General features: G+C 43.8%; 1 pseudogene; it reads left to right on the forward strand.

The window, feature by feature from the left end:
- The first annotated feature begins 5213 nt into the window (after positions 1-5213).
- On the forward strand, positions 5214-5661 carry LOC141981769 (ubiquitin-like FUBI-ribosomal protein eS30 fusion protein; annotated as a pseudogene).
- The last annotated feature ends 10902 nt before the right edge of the window (positions 5662-16563 follow it).

Here is a 16563-nt window from a genome sequence, read left to right on the forward strand (position 1 = left end):
ACGGCCTGTGGGTTGGATCTGGCCTGAGAGCGGGGTCTGGGGGCTTGATCCACTCCGGCACTCCAGCCGGGGCGCAGGGTCGGGGGGCCACACCACGCGGCTCCCTGAAGCTGTGGCCTGGCCCCACTCCGGCACTCCAGCTGAGGAGCAGGGTTGGGGGCCGCTCCACGTGGCTCCCAGAAGCCATGGCATGGTCCCACTCTGGCTCCTACACGCGCCAATGGCCCCGCTCCAATGGGAGCTGTGGGGCAGTGCCTGCAGATGGAGCAGTGTGCAGAGCTGCCTGGACGCGCCTCCATGTAGGAGCTGGAGAAGGGACATGCCGCTGATTCCGGGAGCCACTTGAGGTAAGCGCTGCTGGGAGCCTGTACCTCTGAGCCTCTCCCAATGCCCCAACCCCCTGCCCCAGCCCTGATCCCTCTCCTGACCTCCAAACCCCTTGATCCTAGCCTGGAGCACCCTCCTGCACCCCAAACCTCTCATCCCCTGCCCCACCCCAGAGCCCACACCCCAAGCTGGAGCCTGCACTCCTTCCAGCACCCCTGCCCAACCCTGATCCCCCTCCCTCCCTACGAACCCCTCGGTCCCAGCCCAGAGCACCCTCCTACACCCCAACCCCTCAGGCCCAGGCCCACCCCAGAGTCTGCACACCCCAGCTGGAGCCCTCACCCCCACCACCCCACTCCCCCACCCTAGCCCAGAGCCCCCTCCTGCACCCTGAACTCCTCATTTCTGGCCCCACCCTAGAGCCTGCACCCCCAACCAGAGCTCTCACCCCCTCCCACACCCCAACCCCAATTTTGTGAGCATTCATGGCCCACTATGCAATTTTTATTTCCAAATGTAGCCCTCAGGCCAAAAAATTTGCCCACCCCTGTGCTAGAGGCTGTGTGTGAACAGGCCAGGATGATTGTTCTCACAGTAAAGCAGCGTGACAGGCACCCCAGGTTGGAGGGTTGAGAGGACAGAGCTATTCAACTGTTCAGGTTGCACCCTGAGAAATGTCACAATGGTATGATCATTTTTTGGCGTTGCTGATTCTCAAGAAAGCTCCCCAAATATTAGATAATGTTCTCGCTCAACTACCTTCCCATTTAGTAGTAGTCTTGAGCTTTCATATTTGCATTTCAGTTGATTAAATAAGTCATGAAGTTTGGCAAAAATTATGTGCTAACCTCTCTTATAGCAGGGAAACTCCTGGTTTCTCACTTTTTATGGGCCCTTTCCCACCCTCCCTTCTTACAAGGGTCATGTCACAGTGACAGTTATTCTAGGAGGAGGGCTAGGTACAACTCCCTCCGGAGCTCATGAACACCACAAAGGCAGTGGTAGACTTATGTGAGGACCCTCCCTCTTTCTGCCATGATGCTTCAAATCTTTATTTATTCAAATGCTTCCATCTTTATTGCCATGATGCTTCAAATGCGTGCCAGCTGAAGACCCCAATCTTATGCCCACATGTTGCTCTGTGAGAATGCCAAATCAATCTAATGCTTTATAGTGAAGAAATTCTATATCCCTGCCCTACAGCCGCATGTCTTGAACCAATTTGTAATTCAGTAACTAGGAATCTCTACAGGGGGCAGGGTGGAGGTTTTTCACCTGGAGAAAAGGAGATTCAGGTCATTCATATAAAATGTCTGAACCATAACATTTCTAGCTCTAAAATTCAAGTGCACTTTGGTAAAGACATACTTAGACATACAGGGCTAGAGTGTATCCTTGGGTGGGATTTTTGCATGAACTCTGTATTGCCAACCTCAAGTATCCAAAATCATGAGATTGGCTCAAAAAACCTGTGTAAATAATGCATTTGGGGTTCTTTTTATTTGCCTTCTGTTTTCTGAGCATTTAGGGTTCATTTGCTTCATGTCTGCAATCTTTTCTCTGCAACCACGCTGTCTAGCAACTTACCTTAAAGAATAATAATAAAAAAGAATGAAAGCTGTGATTCTTTCGATTCCAGGAGTTGGGGCTATCAGAAATACACCAAAAACTACAAGACTTGTGCTAAAATCATGCAAGTAGGCAACAGGAGCACAAGGTCCATTTGCAGTCAGACTTGTCCTCTATAACCACTTTAGGCACTTTTGAAAAGCCCACTCCTCGGACACAGCTCTGTGTTGGGGTGGGATGTTAGCGGCACTGCCCTCCGAGTAGGAATTCTTATTCAGTGGCACAATTCCCCCCTTGCTCCCCAGGGAGTGAGATTAAGGGAAGTGGTTTACTGCAACTCTTGAAGAGGTGCAGTGTAGTTCCTCCTGCATGCCCAGTCAGCTTCAGCCATTACCCTCTGTGTTCCTTGTTCCTTAGGGCAAGCAGGCAAAGGGAAGCCTCTGTGCTATATGCAGGTTGAAGAGCCAAGGGCTGGGTAGCCCTAACACAGCCACAAAGTAGGGGGTCAGAGAGGGGCTTACTCCCCTGTACAATTATATAGGGCTAGTGACAATAGACCCCAGAGATAGCAGTTACAACCATCTTTGCCCCTGATTAGCTATCCATTTCTCCTTCTCTTGCCAACAATACAATTGCCTTTTTCAAGGGAATAACATTCCAAACCAGTAGTCTTCCTACACTTTAAATTCCCAACAAAACTGCCAAAGTAAGGATGGTGACATGAAAAGATACACGTTTGAGAAGGAAGAGCTTAGCTAGAACATGCAAGTGTCATCAGGTGTCTTTATAGTGGTGTTAAATCAACTGTGATCATTTGAGGTTTCCATTATAACCACAATACTCAACAACTGCTATATTCACATGTAATGAATCTAACGATCTCATTTAACTTGATAGTTAATTTATCTCAAAATATTTTAATGACTTGTTTTTTTCCAAGGGAGCAAAAGGATACATGTGGACTGTGTAAGCCAGAAGTTCTCAAACTGGGGGTCGGGACCCCTCAAGGGGTCATGAGGCGATTATATGGGGGGGGGGGGTTTGCAAGCTGTCAGCCTCCACCCCAAACCCAGCTTTGCCTCCAGCATTTATAATGCTGTTAAATATATCAAAATGTGTTTTTAATTTATAAGGGGGGGCTGCACTCAGGCTTGCTATGTGAAAGGGGACACCAATACAAAAGTTTGAGAACCACTGGTGTAAGCAAAGTTTATTTAGTATATATACACACACACAATATATGCTGTATATCCAGAAGGTACTCATAGTACTAATGAGTTTGGGGCACAGTTAGAAGGTCGTTGTCCTTTATTGTAAATAATCACTTGGATTATCACATTATTATTAAAAGGTGACAATATTATTTAAATCAGTACATACAAAATACAGTAGAATAGCAGTTACAAACTGACTGGTCAACCACACACCTCATTTGGAACCAGAAGTATGCAACCAGGCAGCAGCAGAGACAGAAAAAAAAACAAAAACAACCCTAATACAGTACCAATAAATGTAAACTACTAAAAATATAAAGGAAAAGTTTTAAAAAAAACCTGACAAGGTAAAGAAACTATTTCTGTGCATATTTCATTTAATTAAGATGGCTAAAAGCAACATTTTTCTTCTGCATAGTAAAGTTTCAAATCTGTATTAAGTCAATTTTCAGTTGTAAACTTTTGAAAGAACAACCATAATGTTTTACCACGGCCACACTTCATATAAAGTTAATGAATGACATTTAAATTGAAATCCAACACTTTTCTTACCACTTTGACTTGATTTATGCAGTTGATAAAAAAATGCTTTAAGCCACTTTTAAGATACAATTTATGAAGTTAAACTCTGCTTTAGCTTTCTTCTCTACAAGGAAAACGATCACTTTCAACTTTGTTAACTGTGCTCTAGAACAGTGGTTCTCAAAGCCGGTCCACCGCTTGTTCAGGGAAAGCCCCTGGCCAGTTTGTTTACCTGCTGCATCTGCAGGTTCGGCTGATCGTGGCTCCCACTGGCCACGGTTCACCGCTCCAGGCCAATGGGGCTGTCATCGGCCGAACCTGCTGACACGGCAGGTAAACAAACCAGCCTGGCGCGCCAGGGGCTTTTCCTGAAGAAGCGGAGGACCGGCTTTGAGAACCACCGCTCTAGAATAGCTTTGACAGTGTATTGATATTCTGTTTCCTTCTATTTACATTTCCACAGAACATAAACAGAGAGATTTTCAGGGTTACCAACATTAGGCCACTATTGTGTTGTATTTGTTGTCCTGGTTTATTTAGTCATCTGCTCTCTACCAGCATCTGCAAGATGACACCTCCCTGATGAACTCTGGGGAAGACAGTGTTTGGGAATGTGGCTGAAGCATCCATTGAATGTTAATAACTGATCCTGTACAGTACTTAAGAGTCTCTCCTGGCTGGTAAAGGCAGGAAATAGTCTTACCCAGAAAAGGAAAGATGCCTTTTATACCTACATATGTGGCAGTCCATTGACTAAGAACTTCTTAGTTAGCTCAACCTACCTTCTGGGGGAAAGAGGGGAACAACATTATTGAGTGGGTAGTTACTGGTTTATTGGCTTTTCTTATACCTTTCATTCAGACTTTAACCCAATTCATGGGATGCCAACAACCCTTGTTATGTCTGGAGGAGTATGGAGTGTGTGATGTTTCACTTCATATTATTTATAGAAATATGCTTATGATATGAATATGACATAACAGATATAAGTTATGCAAGATGGCTCATATGAGATATCATTGGAAAGGTTATGATTTACTGAATGTGATTATCCAATTTGTATGCCTGTATCAATTCTGTATCTGAAGGTAGGACTATTAACTATGTATCTATATTTCAAATGTGTTACTTTGGGTGTCACCCCCAACCAGCGCTTCAGGTACAACAATGGAAAAGCCAGACAGGCCTAATGGGTCATTAGTAGAGACAATGGACTGTGAAAGAGCTTGGTCTTCCTTTGGACTCTGGAGACAGCCTATGAGACTTAGGTCCAAGTCACCTAGTACTGGATACCCCTCTTACCCTTTTGGAATGCCAGTGGTTTTCCGCTAGAAGACAAAGGGTTCCTGCCTTACACAAGAGCTATGTAAGAGGGGAGTGACATCATCATGGTTCTCCTCTGCCTCCCCACCCTAAGAGACACTGAAAAAAGACCTGGAAGCAAGAGAACTGTGGGGAGAAGGGTTGAGCCCAAGCTGGAAAGGCGTCTAGCTTGTGAGTATTGTAATAATACCTAAGGTCTCAAGAGGAAGACCAGTGCAGCTGACTTTCAAGACTTTCTTTCTCTTTCCGGCTCCATCCTGTATGGTGGCGGTGTTTCCTGCGTAGCTGGAACCATGCAGCTTTTCATCTGTGCTCAGAACGTGCACACCCTTGAGGTGTCTGGACAGGAAACAGTCGCTCACATTAAGGCTCGCATTGAGTCCCTGGAGGGCATTGCACCTGAGGATCAGGTGGTTCTCTTGGGTGGAACTCCCTTGGAGGATGGATCTCTCATTAGGCAATGTGGCATCAGCGAGCTTACCACCTTGGAGGTGGCTGCTCGCATGCTGGGTGGTAAGGTCCATGGCTCGCTGGCTTGTGCTGGGAAGGTGGGAGACCAGACTCCCAAGGTTGCCAAGCAAGAGAAGAAAAGAAGAAGAAGAAGAAAAAAACTGGCCATGCCAAGAGATGCATGCAGTACAACAGGCACTTTGTCAATATTGTGCCGGGCTTTGGCAAGAAGAAGGGCCCCTATGCTAACTCCTAAATGGCACACCTCACCCAATAAAGCAGATGTCACCTGGGGGAAAAAAAATTCTGTAATCTGCCTGCAACAACAGCTAGGGTGAGAAATACTATTTGTAACCAATTTCTTTAATGAAACTAGCTTAGTTTGCATGTTTGGTTTCATTTGCTTAGTAATCTGCTTTGTTCTGTCTGTTATCTCTTATATTCACTTAAAATCCACCTTTGGTAGTTAATAAACTTATTCCTTGTTTATAAGAAGAATGCATTCCAGTTTATGCAATTTCTAACTGGGAGGGGGCAAGAAGCGTGCCCATCTCTCTTCACATTGAGGAAGAGGGTGGATTTTTATGAGCTTGAGCTACACAGATTTTTCTGTACAGTGCAAGACAGTATTATTTTGGGTTTATTTCCCAAAAAGAGGAGTGCTGGGGGAGTCCTCTCACACAAAGCTGACTTCAGTCTGTCTGCAGTGGGCTGTGGCCCTGTGTGTGCACTGCAAGAGGCCAGAGAGCCTAATTCAGCAAAGCAGGCAGAGGGAACCCAGGCTGATTGAGCAGGGGTGGCTCAGTGAATCCCAGTACATCAGGTGACATCCCAGAAGGGGGTCCAACCTGTCACAGAGCGAATGAAGTTTTTGGGAAGTGTAGGGAAGAGTGTTTTACCCAGGAAATGTGCCCTATATCGCTAACCCAGGTAGAAAATTTGAGGGACCCATTGTTAAAACGCTTGGCAGCATATCCCTGCCAAACAGCCAGTTGCAAAGGTTATTTAAAACAAATCTACATATCAAAGTAACAATGAAGGATCTAATTTAAACCTCACAGAAGCAAGTTAATGCCTTAACTCCATCCTTATTACACCTCATTGTGTCTGGACATTACTGACTTCACTAACATCTGAAACGATAAACCATACATGCTGCAATAAATAGATTAAAAAGGCCACATTAAAGTCAAGCTTCATTCCATATTTACTAGTGTAGTAAATTGCTGTTCTACTAATAGAGTGAAAACTAGTTTTTGTTAACAAATGTATACAGCTGAGTCTCATGGGTATAAAAGCACCATTAAATGCACTTTCTTTTCATGCCCATCTAAAATAAAAACAGAGCTTTAAATTAAACATTTCTGAGAACAGAATTCAGGTTTCAAATTTACAATATGTTTTACCTTGTGCCCTGAAATAATTCCACACAACAGTGCTTGTGTACAATGATAGGAGAATAATTGCATTGTAATCAGCAGCAAACAGCACATTTATCTCTCCCTTCCCTTTAGTGGCTACTTTATTTCAGAATTTGCATGATGGAGGTGGCCGGGTAAAGACAAAAAGCAGAGCTCACATGGAGCAGCTTTGGTTTCTTCCTGTCTCGAACGGACACTTCTTAAGAGGTTTGATCCCATTTCCTCTGACACACACCTTTCAGGAGGATGAGTACGGTCTCCCCTACCCAACAATGTAAAGGTTGAGGGGAGGGCATTCACATGCTGCCCTATTTGAATCAGGTCAAAGCATGTAATTACTATTTTTACTCCTGTTAAACTGAGCCCAGGAGCCAACCCACAGCCTCAGACACAGCTTAACATTATATTGTCAGAAGCCTGTCTCTCCTTTACAAAGTCTCACTGAGGCACACCTGTAAAGGCGGACAGAACTTTCACCAGCCTGTGAGATGCAATTTGTTGCCAGGACCTTGATCTCAGTTCAGGAGACAGAAGCCCATACGAAAAGCAGCAGGCTTTTAGCATGTTTGAGAATGACTAAGATGTAGCCCTCCTTCAAAAAGACAAGTATGCTTGCATTCATCACCCCAGACAGGGAAAAACCAATTGTTCTTTAAAATGTTATAAAGTTCTATGCAGAAACTGTTGGTGCCTAGAGATTTCACAGCATGCAAACTTTTAATTGCTTCCCCTTCCTCTTTGCAGATGAGGGCATGTGGAATGTTTTGTGTCTTGTGCACTTCATTTGGGAATATCTGAGCATGTGAAACAGAATGGGATTACAAAGAAAAACACTGAATATATACGATGCTCTAATGTAACTTTTAGAAACAGGTTTATTGTGAACATACTCTGAGCATACATCTCTTAGTATGCTTTAGGTACACTGTGCTGCATAGGCAATATACAACAAGACTAAAAGGATGGGTAGATGATCTATTTTTCAGTGACACTTCAGTCTACCTGTGGTCCAGTGGCATGACTGGGATTTTTTATTTGGGTTATGTTATTTTCCTATACAAGATGTCAATTTCTGGAATAAATATGAATGTTCCTGAATACAGTGATGGTATTTGAAAATTTTAGTACAGTGTTACATAGAGGCCACACTCAAGGGATGTTACCCCCATTGCGTTAGGCACTGTACAAGTGAAGAGACACTCCTTGCCCCAACAAACTCATACATACTTTTATATTGACAAACACACAATACATTTCTTCTCTTTAATCTTAGCCAAGTACGGGAAGAGAAAGTTACTTTCCTACAATTTTTTTTTGTAAGTGGATGATCTGTATCTATCATTCATATTTGCTGGTCTGCTTTACTTCCCTATATAGCCTATCTTCTTGCTATAACCTAGAAATGATTCTCTACAGCAGTGGTTCTCAACCAGGGGTACGTGTACCTCTGGGGGTACTCAGAGGTCTTTCATGGGGTACATCAACTCATCTAGATATTTGCCTCATTTTACAACAGGCTACATAAAAAGCACTAGCAAAGTCTGTACAAACTAAAATTTCATACAATGACTTGTTTATACTGCTCTATCTACTATACACTGAAATGTAAGTACAATATTTATATTCCCATTGATTTTACAGTTATATGGCAAAAATGAGAACAGAAGCAATTTTTTAGTGATAGTGACCTGTGACACTTTTGTATTTTTATGTCTGACGTTGTAAGCAAGTAGTTTTTAAGTAAAGTGAAACTTGGGGTACGCAAGACAGATCAGACTCCTGAAAGGGGTACAGTCGTCTGGAAAGGTTGAAAGTCCTGCTCTGTAGCATGTTTTTCTGTAAGATGCAACTCCTGTTAGAGCTGATACCTATTCTTTTTCCCAAGATAGATTAAAAAAAAAATCCAATGTAAAAATCCAATTTTTTTTTATTTAAAGTAGATACATAGTTTTGAAAAGAATAATCCTGTTTAAATTTGAATTTATGACCAGCTATGTGAAGGCCTAAACTTACTAAAATTGATCAATCACTTAAATAAATTTTAAAAGGTTACATCAATGAGCCTCTCTCAGAGTTTAATGCAATAGTCCCCAAACATTTCAGGGTCAAACCCCCACTTAGCCCTGTCCGCACCCCATCCTGCCATGAGCCAGGGCCAGGAGTGGGGCTGCGGCTGGGGTAGGGCCGGGTGTGGGGCCACAGCCGTGACTGGGCATACGGCCGGGAGCAGGGGCTGTGGCTGGGGCTAGAGCACAGCTTGGAGCAGAGCAAGGCTGCGTGGTGCTCCCTCCCTCTTGCCCACGGAGGCCGTCCCAGGCCCTGCTATGCTAGTCCCCCCAAACATTCCTGCACAACCGCATAGGGTGGCGTGCCCCACAGTTTGGGGACCTCTGGTTTAATGAGTTAAAGTGTGCTGCCTTTTTTTTTTTTTTTTTAAATATGTACAAAACCAGTGGGTAACATCTAACTTTTGAGGTCAATTCAAACTTAATACAGTAGTTACATTACAATGTCTTATACTGCATTTAAGTCTTGATATTATTTTCAGTCTTTACAATGGAGCAAATGCTGGTAATTACATTTTTTCAGTTTGTTTTGCAGAGAAGTTTTTGCCTTTAATGCCTTTCTTACTTTTCATTTTAGTTTAGCTAGCAGATGCAGAGAGAATATTTTCCTCATTTGAACTAGTTCATGCAAAGTTGAGAAACGGATTGGAGGGCTGAAAAAGTAGGAAAGCTCGTTTTCCTCTTCCAATCACTAAAAAAAACGGGTAGGAGAACATTAAAAACTGATGAAAACCTGGAGATAATGGGCCTAATTTTCAAGGGTATTTTGGTGACTAAAGATCCAAATGGGTGCCTCATCCGATTTTCAGAAGAACCTATCCCCCATGGGTATTTCTGAAAATCTCATTAGACACCCTTGAAAATCTGGTCCATAATGACCAGAAACAATCTGTCAATTCACCAACGGCAGTTAATATTTCCATTGTTTAATAAATCAGTTTTAAATAAAAAAAATGTTTTGAGAGGAAAAAATGGGAGTTTGTTTCCAGCACCTTTGAGGTAGTTTTATTTAACTAATATAAAAAAAAAATGTAAACTGGTATTAAATTAAAAATGCATTAAAACGGTAATTTCCAACCTAATGCAGCGTGACAAATCCCAAATAAAAAAAATCACCATTCAGTAAATAAGGAATGAGTCATTCACCATATTCCCACGTAAAAATGGAAAAAATTAAGAATCTGAATAAGTATGTTAAGCTTAAATAAATGCATATAGATAAAAGTGTTTCCTTCTTGTTGGCAAAGAGAAGTATCAAATTTTGTGTAAAGGTGATATTTGATTGCAAATCAACATGTTTTAGAAGTTATACCAATCAATAAGAACAAACCTCTCTTTAGGAAAATAGCTAAAAAGTACAAATGCAAATCAAGATTAAAATGACTTTAACTAAGATTTCCTGCTTGCTTATTTAAATTGTGATTTAAAGTTAATCCACCCAGCTGTTTTCTATTTCTATAACATTCTTCCACTTTACCACCATTGAACTGAGTGAAACTGATTTACCTTTGCAAATGGAGTTTTGTTTTTTATTTATACAGTGCCCACAATGTGCTAGACACTACACAGATATGACAGGTCTGTGCCTAGAACAGTTTAGAATCTGAATGTATTTTGATTAAAAATATATATGATGAGTACCTCTATCAAATGCCTCATGTTGTGGATATCAAATTTATTTTAATGCAATTGTTTAAAGTCAGTATCTTCTCCTTGTTCCAAACCTACCTTCTGTCTACTCCAGCCCTCTTGATCCACCCTGATCTTTCATTCCTATTAGCTCAATTATCAGATGTGGGGGGACGCAGATTGTCTTGAAGTCTCTGGCCATAAAGTAACTGGTCAGGTGGGGACCAGGTGCCTGCTGGTGATGAGCTGGGTGGTTAGTTAGGAGTCCTGTGACATGTGGTCTTGATCTCTGTCCAGAATTCACAGTAAAAAGAAAAAAACTGCTTAGAGTGTTTTTTAAAAAGAGGCCTGATGGAAACCAGATACAACCAGCTTGATCTGTGCAAGGTGGTATCTGACTTAGGTCATTAAGCTGTTGAAAGTCAACTGGATATTATCATCATTAAAAGATCTGTCCTCAGTGGTCCACCGCATAGAGAATGTAGCCAGACCCCCAAATCCCTTTTGTGCAGATGATACTGGAGAAAGCAGGTTTCGAAAGAGGGCAGCTGCTCTGGTTCAGGGAGGCTTTATGATGAAGCAAGGATGTGATGCTGAAAGGCTCACTTGAGGGGATTGCTTTCAAGAAGTAGATAGCTATTCACTTTTATTCCCCCCAGCTCCCATGCTGAGATTGTTTTAGCTAGGTTCAATTATGGAAAGTGACGAATTACGTATGTAATCTAGGGGAGGAAGTGTGGAGACAGCACTAGCCTGTAACATAGGAAACTTGGATTCTATTTCTGGGTCTGCCACTGGCCTTCTGGGTGACCTTGGCCAAGTCACTTCATCTCCTTCTCCCTGTTTATGCATCTGTAAAATGGAGATAATAATGCTGATCTTTGTAAAGAATTTAGAGATCTGCTGCTGAAAAGTGCTAGAAGAGTTAGAAATTATTATTAGACACAAACAGGTTCCTTTGTTGTAATGCCATTCTCTGTTTTAAATCACAGTACTGACATGGGAGTAACTTCCCTTTGACGTCAGCAAACAGAAGAGACCACCATAACCTCCATGAGGTGCTGAAATGGAGAGACTTTCTGGAACCTTTCCCCTCTCAGCATCAAGGCAGGGGTATGGGAAAAGTGGTTGGCTGCCAGCATGTTTGTTCTGGCTGCAGCAGGTGAACGCAAGCAGAGAAGCTGAGAGGCCAAGGCAGAGATGACAGCTGGAGGAGGTGTGGGTCACAGATGCCCTTTGGGTTTTGTGGTGGTAGGTCTCTGCTGACTGCTAGAAGTTGCTGCCATCAGATATGTGGTGAGAGGTAGAAAGTGAGGTTTCCCCAAGCCACTAATAGCTGGTCAGAAAGGAGCAGGGGCATGTGGCCTACATGGTCAGTCCTCCCCCCTACACTACTTCTAATGAAGCTGGTGGAAACACAGCAGGGGGCTTCTCTTGCAGTAGCTGCCTTGACTGGTAATGCAAGCACCTATACACGACAGCAGCTGTCTGGGTGAGCAACATCATGCCCAGATCCAGCCACAAGGGGGTTGAAAGGATTTTCTACCAAGGAAGAGCCAGACTTTACTCCTGAAACTGAATCCCACTTCAAGTTCTCTCTGTAGCTTTGTACTTGCTGAAAAGGATTGCGGGCTAGTCCACCTCAGCTTGATGCCAGGGGACTGGAGCCATTGCAGTCTACTGTGCAATTACAGTTCAGACTGGTTCAGTTCCTACGTATTGCCATGGTTTTAGTTACACTGTCAGGGACCACTGCAAAAATGTTGAATGTTTATCTGAGTTGGTGACATTACAATCTATTACATGCAAGTCAAAAAGGAGAGAGAGACACTCCCCATTTCACAAGAAAGAGAGACAGAGGAAAAGCAGAACTAAAGCATAAGGGGAAAGGACCTGAGCCCAGAACATTTTTTCTCACTTAAAAAATAAAGATTATATGACTCATTAAAGGTTAATTCAAATATAAGACAACATCTTTGTAAATTTTGATATATTAAGGAAGACAGGAAATTCCATTGTCCATCATTTTTTTTATTTATCATGGGTGAATTTGTGGCTTTGCTACAAGCCCTGAGCAAGGGGGCAGCACATAAATCAGATTTTGACTTGATTATAATTAGCTTCCCAGTCCCTCTGCTGTACAGGGAGAGTGAGGGGGTGAATGTAAGGCTTATACATATCATAGACTAATTCCTCCACAGTACCAGCCAGTGTGCCCTGGCTCTGAAAAGATTGCTTTTCTCCATGTTGCTACCTACTCTGTACCCATCGCTGCCCTTGAACATTTGGCCCCAAACTGCCCCTATTCTTCTACAGCTAATATTAGTGTCATTCCAACAATTTAGGCAACACAGAACAATTCTATCCCATTAGCAAAGATATTTTCAACAGCTTTCTAGAAAAAGCTGCATTTGCACCAGAATGAGACAATTACCAGGAAATAATCCCACGTCATTGGATTCACAGGCTAAGACAGAACCCAGCATCTCTTCCCCCTCTTTGATGAGTCACCTCATGGGCGCCGACTCCATGGTGCTCCAGGGCTGAGCTCCTCCGCCTACCTCCCAGCGTTTCTCACCCGGCTTCTGCCAAACAGCTGTTTGTATGCTTGGGTGGGTGGGGTGAGTAGCGGGAATGTGGCGCACTCAGGGGAGGAGGCGAGGCCGGGATTTGGTGAAGGAGTTAGAATAGGGGCAGGGAGGGGGTGGAGTTGGTGTGGGGACTTTGGGGAAGGGGTTGGAATGGGGGCGGGGCCTCATGGAAGGGGTGGAGTGGGGGCAGGGTGAGCACCCATGGAAAAGAGGGGAAGTCGGCGCCTATGTCTCACCTCTCTAGCTTGTGCATTGCTGAAATAAAATATTTATTTCCACAGCCTCATAAGAGATGAACCATAGTCCTCACTCAGTAGTGACTTGTAGTGTTATCTTCTAGCGAGGAAACTTTTTGCACTTTAGAAAGCTTAGAGGGGGGGAAAAAGTACACTCTTAAGAGCCTTTGCTGTGACCAATGGACTCTTATTAGGCTTGTCCTTTAACTGAAGCGGTGGGCTACCAAATAACCTACAATCCTTAAAGACTTTTCTTGGTTAACAAATGGGCCTCAAAACATTTACTAAATAAGGTTCAGCCCTTACAATACCCCTCATCTCCTCCCCTCCTGAACCAAGGGAACAGATTATCTTAACAGGCAGTATAGCAATTTTTAAATCACTCCTTAGTTTTAAATAGGAGCACAAGAACTGCCATGTCACATCAGACAATAGTCCATTTAGTCCATTATCTTCTCTAACAGCGGCTAGTACCAAATGCTCCAGGAAAAGGTGGGGGGAAATTCCATAATAGACTCTTCTATAACAAACTACCATCAGGGAAGTCTCCTCCTTACCATAGGCTGTAGGAGGTTGGATTATATCCTGATAAAACAAATATTTTGAAGCACGCGGTCACAGTTATGAGGCTTGCTGCACCCATTTCCCCCTTCTGGTCTCTGAGGGTACATCTGCCCTGCAAAATTAAGTAATTGTGGTGTGGTTAAGCATGTCTGCTCTAGCTTTAATCTAGCCAGCATGGGTAACAACAGCAATGAAGATGCAATGGTTCAGACCCTGCTAGCAAACTGAGTGCATAGACAGCATCCCTGGGGGGTTGTACAGCAGAGGAATTGGGTGGCTAGACCGCACTGAAGCCTATGCTGCCATATCTTCACCATTATTGTTACCAGTGCTAGCTATCATCACCCACAGATCCCTTCCTGCCAACTGGCAGAGGGCACAGGGCGTATGTAGGGTTTTACAGGGATCCCCAGGGATGGCTATATGCAAAATATCAGAGGGGTAGCCATGTTAGTCTGTATCCACAAGAACAACAAGCAGTCTGGTGGCACCTAAAGAATAACAGATTTATTTGGGCATAAGCTTTCATGGGTAAAAAAACCACTTCTTCAGATGCATGGAGTGAAAATTACAGATACAGGCATAAATATATCAATTTATGCCTGTATCTATATTTATGCCTGTATCTGTAATTTTCACTCCATGCATCTGAAGAAGTGGGTTTTTTACCCACGAAAGCTTATGCTCAAATAAATGTTAGTCTTTAAGGTGCCACCAGACTCCTCGTTGTTTATATGAAAAATCGTTCAAAGTGTGGCATCTGAGGGGTCTACCGAGAGCCAGTAGCCCACTAGTCATTATAATCAGCGCAAAATGTATGCACAGATAATATTTAAGGAGTCATGCATCTGTCATGGGGGTGCCCTCTGGAGAGTCCTTTTAGACCCTAACCACAGGCCACAACCATTCCATGTCTCCTTCAGCACCACTGTGCTTTATTATGTAACCCTTCTGCCAGGCCAAGTTGATAGCAGCCAGGGCTGGGTTCAGTACACAGGGGTTCCCTCTCATCAAAGCAAATGCAAAATTGGCTCGAGCCCCCACCCAGTGACCTGGGAAAATCTTACACACACCCCTGGGCGCCTCAAAGAGCCAATACTTCCCCTCTCGCAAGCACAGAGTCTCGGTGTAGCAGAGAATCTTTAATAACATGAGGTAAATGACATCAGCATTAAATTGGGAGAACACCACAACCAGGGTTCATCAACCAAACCATGAGCAAAGACCCACCCCAGCAAATTGGGCCATGTCCTTTCCCTCGGGTTCTTGAGTCCAACAAACCCAAACATCTCTTAAGTTCAGCAACCCAAAAATCACCCAAAGTCCAACAACCCAAAAAGTCCAGCCCCAGAGTTCAAGAGTTCATCTGCAGAGTGTTACTCCCCAGTCTGGGTGAAAATGTGTGTGTGTGGGGGGCGGGGGGGGAGGGAAAAAAGGTAAGGGGCACCTTACATGATCTGAAGCTGACTGCCCCGCAGCTCCATAGGGCTTCACTCCGCTCCACCAGCCGTCCCACAAACTGTTCCGCAAGCAGCTTCCGCCATCCCACAAACTGTTCCACCAGCTGGTCCGCGAGCCTCTCCAGCCATCCCATGAACTGCTCCGCTCCGCTATAGATCTTCAGGCTCCCCATTACTTAACACAGTGCTCAGTGATTTCAGCTCTTAGTAATTTTAGCCCTTTAGTAATTTCAGCTTGTAGTCGTGGAAGCCTCAGTGCTGGTGCACCATAAGGCCAAAGTGAATTCAGCTCAGGACCTGTAGCTAGACTCCTAATAGACCCAAAATTAGCTCTGATATTCCACAGTGGAGAGAGACGGAGGTACAACTGATATTTCAGGCCCTCACAAAGGGGCCCACACCACCAGGTACTAATACCTGTCTCCAGCCTCTCTCAATTCACAGAGTTTTGGAACCCATGTCCCTTGCCTAGTGAGTGCTACTTAGTAGATGGCAAGTCCCTCCATCATAACAAAAGGCCAAGTATAGTTCCACTGTCCTTGATTCCCATAATCAGGATAATAACAATTTATTCTTCCTGCTCCAATAACAGAGACACTGGGGATCCCACAGCAGCCAAAGTAACCACTTGGGCAGCTATGGGCTCATTCTAGGCTGGGTGGGTGTGTCTATGCAAATGAGATCAGCCCCTGAAGTTCTTTTCCACAACTTGCCACACCTCACCACCAGATGTCAGGGTGGAGCTCATCCTGACTCTGCTTACAATTATATTCTTTCAGCAGGCCACAGCTTGTAGTAGTATTCACAGTCCATAGCCAGCTTCCCCACTTGCTTCTAGGAAAGGGAACAGAACAGCAGTTAGCCCTCTGCCTTCCTTTGGACTTCCCCTGTTCAGAGCTTACTTCCTATCATTCATATCATCCCATCTGTTGGGGTTGCTTCTCCTTCAATTAGCCCTTCAGGTAAACCTCTGCTCAGTTAACTGACACGTTCTATCAACTACCTGTCTTCCAGTTAGGTCTCAATTTATTACAGTATCTATGTTAAAAATTATGTTCTTAAGGTCTTGGAGTTAAGGCACGTCACCAGGATGTGACACACCTCACAAATGTTCCTTTCAGGCAGGAGGTAACAGACACCTGTGTCCCTGTCCAGTCATTTGCATATTGTATGCCTCACAGCGTATGCCTA

The sequence above is a fragment of the Natator depressus genome, chromosome 2 (genome assembly GCF_965152275.1).
Source record: "Natator depressus isolate rNatDep1 chromosome 2, rNatDep2.hap1, whole genome shotgun sequence".
Taxonomy (NCBI): Eukaryota; Metazoa; Chordata; order Testudines; family Cheloniidae; genus Natator; species Natator depressus.